General features: G+C 43.3%; 1 long non-coding RNA gene across 1 annotated transcript; it reads left to right on the top strand.

The window, feature by feature from the left end:
- The first annotated feature begins 1,941 nt into the window (after positions 1–1,941).
- Positions 1,942–8,579, top strand: LOC102015542. Its single transcript, XR_001231429.1, has 3 exons — positions 1,942–2,346; positions 2,608–2,673; positions 8,004–8,579. It is a non-coding gene; the product is annotated as an uncharacterized LOC102015542 (long non-coding RNA).
- The last annotated feature ends 2,595 nt before the right edge of the window (positions 8,580–11,174 follow it).

Here is an 11,174-nt window from a genome sequence, read left to right as displayed (position 1 = left end):
AATCCCTTACTGAAGCGGTCCTCCGAGAGACTAAGTGAAATCTCCCTGATCGCGCAGGGGAGACTGCCTGTGGGCTGCACGCCACCACGTCACTAATAGCGCAGCCAGCGGGGCCCTGGGAACGGTCTGCTCGTTGGGTGTCCTGTGAGCCTCAGCTCACCCAGGGACAGCACATCCGGGGAAATTGTGAGAAGGAAGGAACTTGCGCTGGGTCGCCGCTGAGGTCTCCATCCGGTGCACCAGGTGAGGCACCACATGTAGGTTCGTGACCGAGTTCACCACGCAGTTACAGCTCAGAAGTTTTTAGCAATGCTTTTAAATTATCCTCATTTCATTTACAACCTAAAAGGCACATCTCTAACAAGCAAGCCACTTAGTGAAACCACATGGGGCAGAAAGCAAGCACATCCTGTTTGACCAAAAATCGCAGGAGTAATTTAAGAAGTCAGAAAGTCATTACCCTGGTTGGAATATGACCAGGAAAATAGGATTAACACCCAAAAGCCTTTAAGTAGAGTGCCAAGAACTCTTTAATGACCTAATGGCCTAGAGTGTTAGACAACTGATTACCAGAGGAGCTGAACACTCAGACATCCTTTGGGGTAATGCCACATGGAAATTACTGTCACTGCTTGTGCATAATTGTGAGAAAAATTTTGGCATTTCATTCCTTAACTGTGTGAAGCTTACGTTGAAGAAAATACAAACATATCGTGATCATAAACTCAATAGCTAAGTAAAATCTAAACTCGAGAGAAAAATCTTTTAAATGCAGGATAGGAAGACCTATTTCCTTCAGTGCAGTTTAGTCCTTCATTAAGCTAAGTTGAGAGTAAAAAAGGTAAAGATGACACACTGGGAGATATTAATTAGCACTCCATGTAGAGACTAGAAGAAAAGGAATAAATAAGCATCTAAGAACACCCAGAGACTATTTGGTTAGATGTACACAACACTTTTGAGTGTCTAAAGCTGAACTTACTTGGGATAGCTATAAAAGTGGGTGAGAAGACATGTAAACACAACGTGCTGTGACAGATTGTGTCACTGTTCCTAATTACTCATCCTCTTCTGTAAGATGGCATGCATTCTACCTGTCCTTCTGTGACCCTCAAGGTCTTCCTGTAGGAAGACTACAACTCCACCTGCCACTGCAGGGCTTGGCCACATGGCTTTTTCGAACTAACAGAATGAGAACAGTGGTTTTGTGCAAAAGGATTGTATATTTCCCCTAGATGTCCTTCCTTTTCTCTTCAACAAGGATGCCTTGTTCCAAGTAGGTACTGCTCCTTCAGTCTAGGTGAAAGGATGCGACGATACTCAGAACAGACCCAAGAAGTCCAAGTGAAGTCGCAGCAGCCATCACCAACGACAGTCACCAACATGAAAAGTCAAAAAATAAGCACCCCTGGAAACCATGGAGACATGGGAATTGTTGTTATCCCAGAAAAGCTTCCCACTATATATCGTTCTCTGAGGTGGGATCAATGAAAGTATTCTTATAGAAAATCACTGTTCAACTAAAAACTGATCTGCAGGTGCTGCTGAGGAGGAGGGTATCATTCTGTACACAGCACATGACATACATTCCTCCCTATTACCCAACTTATACGTAGTCATATAATAAAACAATTTCCCCAGAAGCTTGTGGTCAGAGAACACAGAAGAGTGGTATAAACCAAGATTCCATTTGGTGCCTTTACAATTCTCCTGTAGCTGTTTTCAACGTCCTACCAGTGCAAACTCCCTCCAAAGAATCCAGGACCCTTCGAATTGTTATGAGGCCCTCCAGACAAAATCTATAGATTTCAAAGAACATCTGTCTTCCTATGTCCTCCATCCTCAGGAGCCGTGTAACAGTGCATAAGAATTTTGAGACTATGAGATTCTAGACCTCATGGAAATACTAGAATGTTAAGGCAGAGTTAAGAGGGAGTTCTTTTTGTTAGGGTGATGAAGATTTCTCTGGCATCCATCCAATCAGACCCAAGACCACAGACACTATTGGCTGCCAGTTTTAAACAGAAAATAAACTTGTCTGAAAGACTCACAATGCCAGGGCAGTTCCCTAGAGAATATGAGAACCATACAACGGATCTGAAAGTCAAAGAAACCCAATAGCCAGACGGAAAGCTCCTCCAAGCCTTTGAAGAAGTTAGCGTGGAAGAAAGGGAATGAGGACATTCTTCCCTTCCTCTATTCACGTAAACATTTGCAATGGTTTTCTGAACAAAGCGCAGCTGCTTTCCAATCCATGGATCAAAGTGTGAGCAGGTGACGCTGACCGCCTTCTAAGAGAAGCCTGTCAAGCACCAAAGTGCAAAGGTGAAAATTAGAATGTATGGGGTGAGTAGGTGTTGAAATATCCACACAATATTTCCAAAAGTTCAGAGAAGATTACTGTAGTTTGTGTCCTGGGTTGGGAAAATGTTTGATTTGGGAAGGGTTTTCGTATTCGCCTGAAGTGATCCTCCAACTTTAAATTTATACCTTTGTAGCTACGACATTTTTGTAAAACAAAAGACCTCATTGTTGCTGCTTTCATCTGTGACTCTTATTTAATTCACATAGCACACTGAAGTCCTTTCATTTTTCTTTGGTTTCCAGCACAAAACTCCATGGCATCTTTGTAACTGACAGCCAAATGCTTCGAAGCCTACCTTTCCAGCACAGGTAATTTTTATTTGAAATGTCATTGATAGATTTAATTATGTTCAACTTTCTCAAGAAAACAATCCCATTGGCACAGTGAAATATATTGCATTTGATGTGTTTGGCTGCAAAAACTTTCATTTGGCCAAGGCTACAGAGTCTGAAGTCTCCAAGTGTAAATTATAATGTTATTTGAGATGAAGTATAGAGTCATTTGTGGTGCTCAGGCACGATACGTGATGTAATCTTATACTCTATCTGCAGGTGTGATATTGGATTCTGCTAGGACAGGCACCTGGTATCAATGTTCGCTCTGGCTTTGTTTCAACACAGTCAGTGATGGCTGGAGATGACTAAAATAAAATAGCACCCAGTTTCAGCCGATTTTTTTAAGAAGACAAATGATGAGCAACAATTACGAAGGAGCTAAATGGTGTCTGGTTACTCCCTTTTCCTGAACAGCACCAAATTCTTGCTCTTTCTTGTAAGAATCTCGGTGCTATGAGAAGATAGAAATTAAATCGTGCTTTATGACTGATGAGTGCAATAACACTATATGGGACATGGAAGTAATACAGAGTACTTTCTGGATATACCCTGAGCCGTGTACTTCTCTTTATAACATTCACCCCACAAGTCACTACATACAGAATGCCTGTCTCTACCTCAGACCTTCAGTGAGAGAAAGGCCCTAACAGAGTGCATGTAACATTATATAGTAGTGGACACACATCTGCTGAGCGACCACTGGATTTTTCATGGCCTGATTTTTGTAGGGCATGAACTTACCACTAAGCACTGTACGGCTGGGGACAAAGTACAGACCCTAAGCACGAAGTACAGGAAGTCAACTATTCTACTTGAAAGCTGACCTGTGTGCCTTGAGATGCCTGGTTGTTGCACAAGCGTCCCGGAGGTGTGTCACTGTGACTAGGTGTGCCGAAAGATGAAAGATCTTTTGGGTATTTTGGACGAAATAGAATTTGTCAATCTCTAAAAACCCAAGCACCTTGAAATTTTTAGGTATCAGAGATGTTTATAAAACTGATATTTTTATGGTGGGGGGATCTCAAGCCCCAATTTGAACCATTCAAGAAAAATGAAAACTGGGGCTGGGGATTTAGCTCAGCGGCAAAGCGCCTGCCTGGCAAGTGCAAGGTCGTGAGTTCGGTTCCCTGTACCGGAGAAAAACCAAAAAAAAAAAAAAAAAAAAATGAAAACCATTCATATATTCATTTAATTCCCTTCCTAAAGGAAAGAAACAATATGATTTAATTTGCCTATAATTCAAAGTCCCTCAGATGGTGCTATATTCATTATCTCACTTGATCTTTCTGACATCCCCACAAAGCAGGTCAGGGTTATGAGTCACTTTTTCCAGATTAGGAAACAGACCCGGTGTGGGTGGGGCACTCAGATTGGCCTTTGCGTCCTGCATGTCTTCCTGCATACAGGCAGCTTCTCCTCAAGGCCCAAAGTCACCTACCTCATCAGGTGTGACTGTTCAGAGGTGAAGCTATTTCAAATCAGACATTACCTCTCCTCACATTCCACATGGCCTGTCTCCCCCAACGCTCTGTACGAGAAATGGTTCAGGCTTGTGAAACCTACGAACTCAGGCAAGTCATCTTTTGCCATGAGCTCCTCTGTTTGAAGACCAAAGCCGGCAACTCAAGTTTATACACTGGTGACTCACAAGAACTTTCAGGGTCCTCTTTTGCTTGGATGCACGCAGTGTCCTCGGGGCAGCTTTCAGTCAGATCAAAGGTCACATGGGGACCATAGCCTGGGCAGCGAGTCCGGGCTTCTGCAGGGAACCCAAGCACCACTGACTGTTACTTAACACCTCAAAACATCTTTGTGGGAAAAACTGGGGAAGCACTGTTCTTGTGTCTGAATTCAGACTCCGTCGCTTAGCAGATTCAACTCTAAAAATGCTTTCAACAACTTTCGATAAATAATCTCAGTTATTACGCACTTCCCTGACTGTTCTTTTCTCCCTTTGTAACTAACCTGAAGGATACATAGTACAATCCATTAAGGGGAAAATATTCACTCATTCACTGCAGTCTCAGCTTTATAATTTTGGTAATCTCATATAATGCAAAGCAACTACTGAAACTTCGAGCAAAGACAGTCCAGAAAGGAGAGGTAGAGGAATTTCCACTTCTTTCTACTGATCCAAGTTGTGGACATGCCTTTGATCTCGGGAATCTGTTGGTGTCCTTATGTTAAGCTAGCTCTCCTGCGCTTGAGGCCTTCAGGAGAGAGGGAAAGGTTAAGGAATTCCACAGAGGAACAGTAAGAGGCCCTTGACATGTCCGTCCAACCCTTCAGATCAGCCGCTGGCTCAGGCTTATTCCCCCTTGGTGCCACAGCACGGTCGTGAAAGGCCTCTGGCTGATGCCACCTCGCCTGGCCCCGGCTTCCTTCTACCTGCTGCTGTGCTTGCTCTAGGTTCAGTCTCTCACTGTAACTGACAGCCAAATGCTTCGAAGCCTACCTTTCCAGCACAGGTAATTTTTATTTGAAATGTCATTGATAGCTTTAATTATGTTCAACTTTCTCAAGAAAACAATCCCATTGGCACAGTGAAAGCATGATACCTGCGGCTGCTGGTGCTTTCTGCTGCAGTGTTGGCTATGTCTACAACGGTTGATATTTTTTCTTTAGCCCTGTTTTGCCCAGTACTTTTATAAACAACACATTTGGGAGCATAGAAGAAATGTTTTCCCAATTTGCAGATGACACATAACCAGGAGAAAGAGCTAATAATTTTATTTGCAAAAAGGGGTGGCTATCCAGATTTTGTTCACAGGTTGTGGTGCATCAACCCTTAGGCTGGGTAACAGAACTCACAATAAATACTGTGATGAAGTCAAAATAAACAAGATTACATTGAACCCAGTAACACGTAAAATTCTTGATGGTATGCATTTCCTATATAAAATACTTTCGCACAAAATGTGCTTTACGACAAACCCAAAAGAAATGTGTCTTGGATACCTAAAAGGCCATATACAGCAGTGTGGTAGTTGGGAAGTCCAATAAACCGTCATTCATCATCCAAAGTCATGTGCCCTGTGGTTGTGTGTCTCTGGGGAATGCCAGCTAACTGCCTCTAGGGAAACAATTATCATGGTGAGCCTGCCAAGGCCACAGCCCGACCCTGGGCCCGGGAATCTGACTTATCCCTGGAAAGACGGCAAGCTTTTGTGATTTTACTCAATATACAATCAGCCCTCTGCATCAGTAGGTTCCACATCCATGGGTTCAACCCAACGCATATTAATTTTTTTTAAAAGAAATACAGTTGTACCTTGGTTCGTGAACACTTTTGTTTGCAAATAATGTGATTTACAAACAGAGGCATTTGGCAAAATTTTGTTTTTGTTTGTGAACTCTACATCAGGTGACAAACGAGACCACAGCCAAGTTTCCCACATGAACACACACGTGGCCATCTTTTCCAAACTCATAGAACAAAGTAAGTTTGTGAACCGAGGTACCACTGTATGTCTGTGAGAACACAGGTTTTTCTTGTTTTTACTCCCCCCCCAAAAAATATCTATTTCCATATTTCCATTGCACTGCACACTATAAGTCATCTAGAGGTTATTTAATATATATGGAAGGATTACCTATGTCCTTTGCAAGTACTACACTGTTTTATTAAATAAATGACAGATCATGGACAAATTTTGGTGTCCAAGAGGGATACTGGATCCTGTCCGCTGTGGATACTGCGAGACAACTGCGCTGAGGAATTTACATAAAGTTAGAGCTTTACAGCAGCAATGTGGGCAAGCTTTCTACGCTTCCTGACCCTCAGAGTGGTCACATGAGCTCAGCTGTTAGAATGGAAGGTTGGAATTGACGAGCTTCGTGGGCCCGGTCACCTCTGCGCAGCGTGTGAATCCACGCCACAGTCATTACACCTCACCTGCTGCTGCCTTCTTCCAAATCCGCCAGAACTGAGAAGAAACAAAGCAAATGTCCTTGAGGGCAGTTCATTCAGACTCAGTCTAAGAGGCTCAGAGGTCTTCCTCTCCCATGCCACAGCAAGTATGCATCCCTGCTGGAGAATCACAGGATCCTAGAGAAAGGAAACCCTCTAGGTTATTCTTTCACATTCCCACCAGAGGGAAGCTCTCTGGGGCATCCGTGCTGACCGCCTGCAATCCACTTCTTGGAAACACCCAGACCAGAGCACACGGGCTGGTGAGGCCGCTCCAGGCATCCCACGGTGTTCCTGTCCATCAAAACCACCAGCCATGAATGCAGCTGCAACACATCTTCTGCAAGTTTCATCTATTGCTCTAATATTTTGCTTCCCTTTATTTCAGCAGATCTCCAGCTCCAATTCCTGTTTAATTTTAATTCCAGCCTGGGGCTGAGGCAATATTTCGCTACCAGGTTTATATTAATCCACTCTCTGAAGGTGACAGCTCTGGTGGTGAAAATATTGGAGATGTGTGCAATATACATTGTCATGATCAGTGAGTGTAGTCATCCCTCAGCATTGCCAGTGGATTCATCACAGGGGCCCTGACACCCCCAAACCCACAGGCAATCAATTCCCTTATATAAAATGCTGTAATATTTGTATAGAAACTATGCATTGAAAGTATCCTCCTGCATACTTTAAATCACTTCTAGATGATTATAATGCCGAGCACAAGGTAAATACTGTGTAAGTAGGTGTCATACAATATTGTGCAGGGAATAACAATACGAAAATAGTCCGTAAACCAGGCTCGCAGGCTCACGCCTGTAACCTCAGCACTTTGGTATGCTAAGGCAGGAGGGTCCCAAGTTCACTGTGGGCAACTCAGTGATTTAACACAACCCTGTCTCAAAATAAAAATTAAGAAATGGCGGGAGGCGTAGCTCAGTGCAAGGGCCCTGGGTCCCATCCCCAGTGCCGAAAAAATGTCTGTACTTGTTCATTACACATAAGACTTCTTCCCCAAATGCCCCCCATCTTTGGCTGAGTCTGCACATTCCGTGGAAGTAGAAAGCCAACCATATAACAATAACTGTCATGTGTTAAGTGCCTAGTTGCTAAACACACGGGCACAGGTCAAATGATTTATGTATGTTATCGCTAGGCGTCATCACCTGTATAACATGTACTCTATGCATTTGCGGTGGGATAAACCAAAACTGAGCCCAGCTGAGTGATTCATGTAAGGGCAAACGGATAACACATAGGAAGCCAGCTTTGGGATGTAAGTGGGTCTGACGAGTCCAGTGTGTGCCCTCTCCATTTACTCTCAGATTATTTTTTAACCTGTCAGGTGAACTGTATTTTTACTCTATTTAATAGTTTATCGCCACTTTTTCTCCAGTTCCTGACAGCCGTAGTATCTTGTAGCTCAGGCTTCCAGAGAATCAATGACCTCCACTCAGCTAAATATCAAGAAAAGGTAAATATAATGAATGCACTGGTAAATCCCAACCTACGGTGTGAAGGGGGCTCTGGTTTGGATCAAAGAAAACAAGTGAAAGCACAAACTTTACAAGAGAATGTGCATATATCTACTTTGGAGAGCTCTCGTTTGTGGGACAGAGCATTCTATACCGCAGACATTTACACACCGCAGATCTCACCAACCTGTGTGGCTTGGAGAAATTAAGAGAGACACCTGTGAAGACTGTCACTCCCCGGCACGGCCAGTACTGCTGAAAACGGTTGTACTAAAACCCAAATCACATCCACGGAGCAAAGGCTGCTGACGTGCGAGAGCTGAATCAAACTGACAGTGTTCAAAGTGCTGAAAGCAATATTTTTTTCTGAACTGCCACCCACACAGGAAGCTCAACAGACGTATTAATTATACCTAGCGTGTAATCCAAAAGATCCAGGGAATGTGCTTTATTTATTTTTTCTTTGGGGACGAGAGGAGAATAAAATAAGACGATGTCTACAGATGATGTTGCGATCTGGGTGTGCTGTTTTCATTTGAAAAATGTTAAGTCGCACTGATTTTTCCCAGAATCGTTATCTTCCTCTGTAAATAAACCCAAACTTTCATTTCTAACAACTGGTCCAATGCAAATAATTACTAACCTCAGCACTGATAGTGATCCTATTGCTCAACCCTGGGAAGACTTCGAAGATGATTCTACTGCTCTGAGGTTTGGGAGTGTGTGTGTGTGTGTGTGTGTGTGTGTGTGTGTATGTGCATGCTCCCACAAACTCACTTTCACACACTGATAACCAATTTTGTCCATTGCTTTTTCTGCTTCCTGAAAGGAGATGTGCCACATCTGGAGGCGTTCCAACCTCCTCATCATAATAGCTTGAGCAATCTCAAAACACCTGGTTTGCTAAAAGACTCAGAGAGGGGCCCAACCTATCACTGGGATTTAGACCCCCTTAAAATGCCTGAAGACAATGGAGTTCTGAGCCAGAAATCAGAGGCTGGTATTTCGTTAGCACTGGTTTCACTTCGGTACATGATTACAGAACTAACTAACTAGTTTTGAGGCCTAACAGCAAACACCTTGCGGTGCTGAGCGTGGCCTGGGCTAGCCTGAGCCTCCCCTTTGGCTTGTCCGTTGGTTTGCTCAGGCAGGCATGCTGTAAGTAGCTGAGGGAGACGCTGGTTAGGAACTGAGCTGAACAGTGCTTCTTAGGGACTTGAACTGGTTCCAGGCTGGTGTCACCCGGCTCTCCTCACTCTCTACATTGGGAATACTGTGCTTCTCACCTTTCTGGGATGGACCTAGGGTCCCACCCTGCCTCCCTGGTACAGCTCCTCCCGCTGCTGTAAATCCTCACCCCACCGGACCCCTTACCCCTGAGCTGCTTAGCTTGACAATAACCCTTCAGAAATCAGCTGAAATGATCCTTCTTGGGCAAGCCTTCTTTTGATGCCCCTCTTCCTGTGGGTGAGGGTGGCTACCTCCAACCACTAGGACCTGAGGCTCAGCACGCCCGCACCAAGCAGAGACCACACCTGGCTTGTCCCTACTACGTCTCCAGAGCTCAGCACAGCACACAACCAAGACTATGCTCTGTGTGTGCTGGCTGAGTGAGCACCAAAGCCGGCTGCACCCTCCGGTATCCCACTCCAGGGCGGGTCTTGGTCCCAGTCACAGGAGCCTTTCCCCAAAACAGCACAGTTCCCCACACAGGGGAAATATTTGTTGAAATAAATAACAGGGGTATCCACTTCCAATTCATAACACAATATAAGGGCAGATGATCAAGTGAAAAGCTATATTTTATGGGTTTATGTCCACAATAATAAGTGAGTCCATATAAGAGCAAACTCACTATAAAAAGTCCTTTTTACTTTAAGGCCATCTATCAAAAACAAAACAATCACATGAAATGTTAGCTTTGCCTATTATTTGAAATTGAATACATTTTAAGGCTTTAAAAAAAAACTAAATCTAGACTTCAAAAAAGAATATAATTTGGAAAAGTAAATGTATCATTGGATTTTTATCAGAAAAATGAGATTAATTTTAGGATTGTGCTCTGATGATTAGTTGACAATCATTTAAGGTAATAAAAACTATCCAAGAAATAAATCTGGTTGTAAAGATGAAAAATAACCTATATGGAATTGGACCTGTTATACTCTATAAGCAGGATTCCTTCCTGAGGTTCCGTACCTGGAAGAATTAGCCAGGCAGGCCCAGTGATGGGTGATGGAGTCTGAACCAGGAGGAAAAGTTTCCCTGGCTCGATTTGTGTTTTTAAATCAGTGAAATTCGGACAACTTGATCATAACCAGGTTGCTTTCTGGCCACTACCACAATGAATAGAATTTACCTAGTCAATACTTACAAGTGAGAGTTTTGAAAATGTATTTCATTTAAGCTGTTTGTTAAAATATATGCTCACACCGAAATGCTCAGATGTTAATGATAATAAAAATCAGCAATATTCTGGAAAGGATAAAGGACATTCTCCCAAGCTGTTTGTAACTGTTTCTTTCCATTTTTTGCATTCAGTCACCCTGTAAATCAGCAAATTAATAGCAACCTTAGTTCCCCCTGGACAAACGTACATAGTTTCCATAGTTAGAAATGCCACCAGGATTTACTTTGTTAAATATGCACTGTGGCCCAAATATAAGGAAGACAAGCAACCCAGCAGTTTCTGCCTAAGTGTAGAAATTATATAATACCTGGAGAAAACAACTGAGCACCCCAAGATTTTTCTGTATTGCATAAAATCTCTGGCAGCTGTGGTCTAAAATCCTTCCATGTGCCTAAGCTACATCAACTGCCCAGAGTCCATCAACTGCAAGGGGAAAGGGGCCATTTGAACGTTTTAGAAATTCATTCAGCGCTATCATGGCCACCTCACCAGCAATGAAAACATGGAGATCAGTGTTTGTGGGAATGGTCAACCGCCAGCAATCTGAGGAACCAGCTGGTCAGGAGAACACACAGGCTGGACAGGCAGAGGCCCCCAAGTGAAAGTTTCTCATTGAGCGCACTGGCTTTGAAAGAAAGAAAGAGAAAAAAAAAGAATGAATGAATGAAAAAAGGAAGAAAGA

This window comes from Chinchilla lanigera, unplaced genomic scaffold (assembly GCF_000276665.1).
Source record: "Chinchilla lanigera isolate Chin_1 unplaced genomic scaffold, ChiLan1.0 scaffold00096, whole genome shotgun sequence".
Taxonomy (NCBI): domain Eukaryota; kingdom Metazoa; phylum Chordata; class Mammalia; order Rodentia; family Chinchillidae; genus Chinchilla; species Chinchilla lanigera.
Note: the sequence above shows the minus strand (reverse complement) of the source record. Positions and strands in the feature narration are given on the sequence as shown.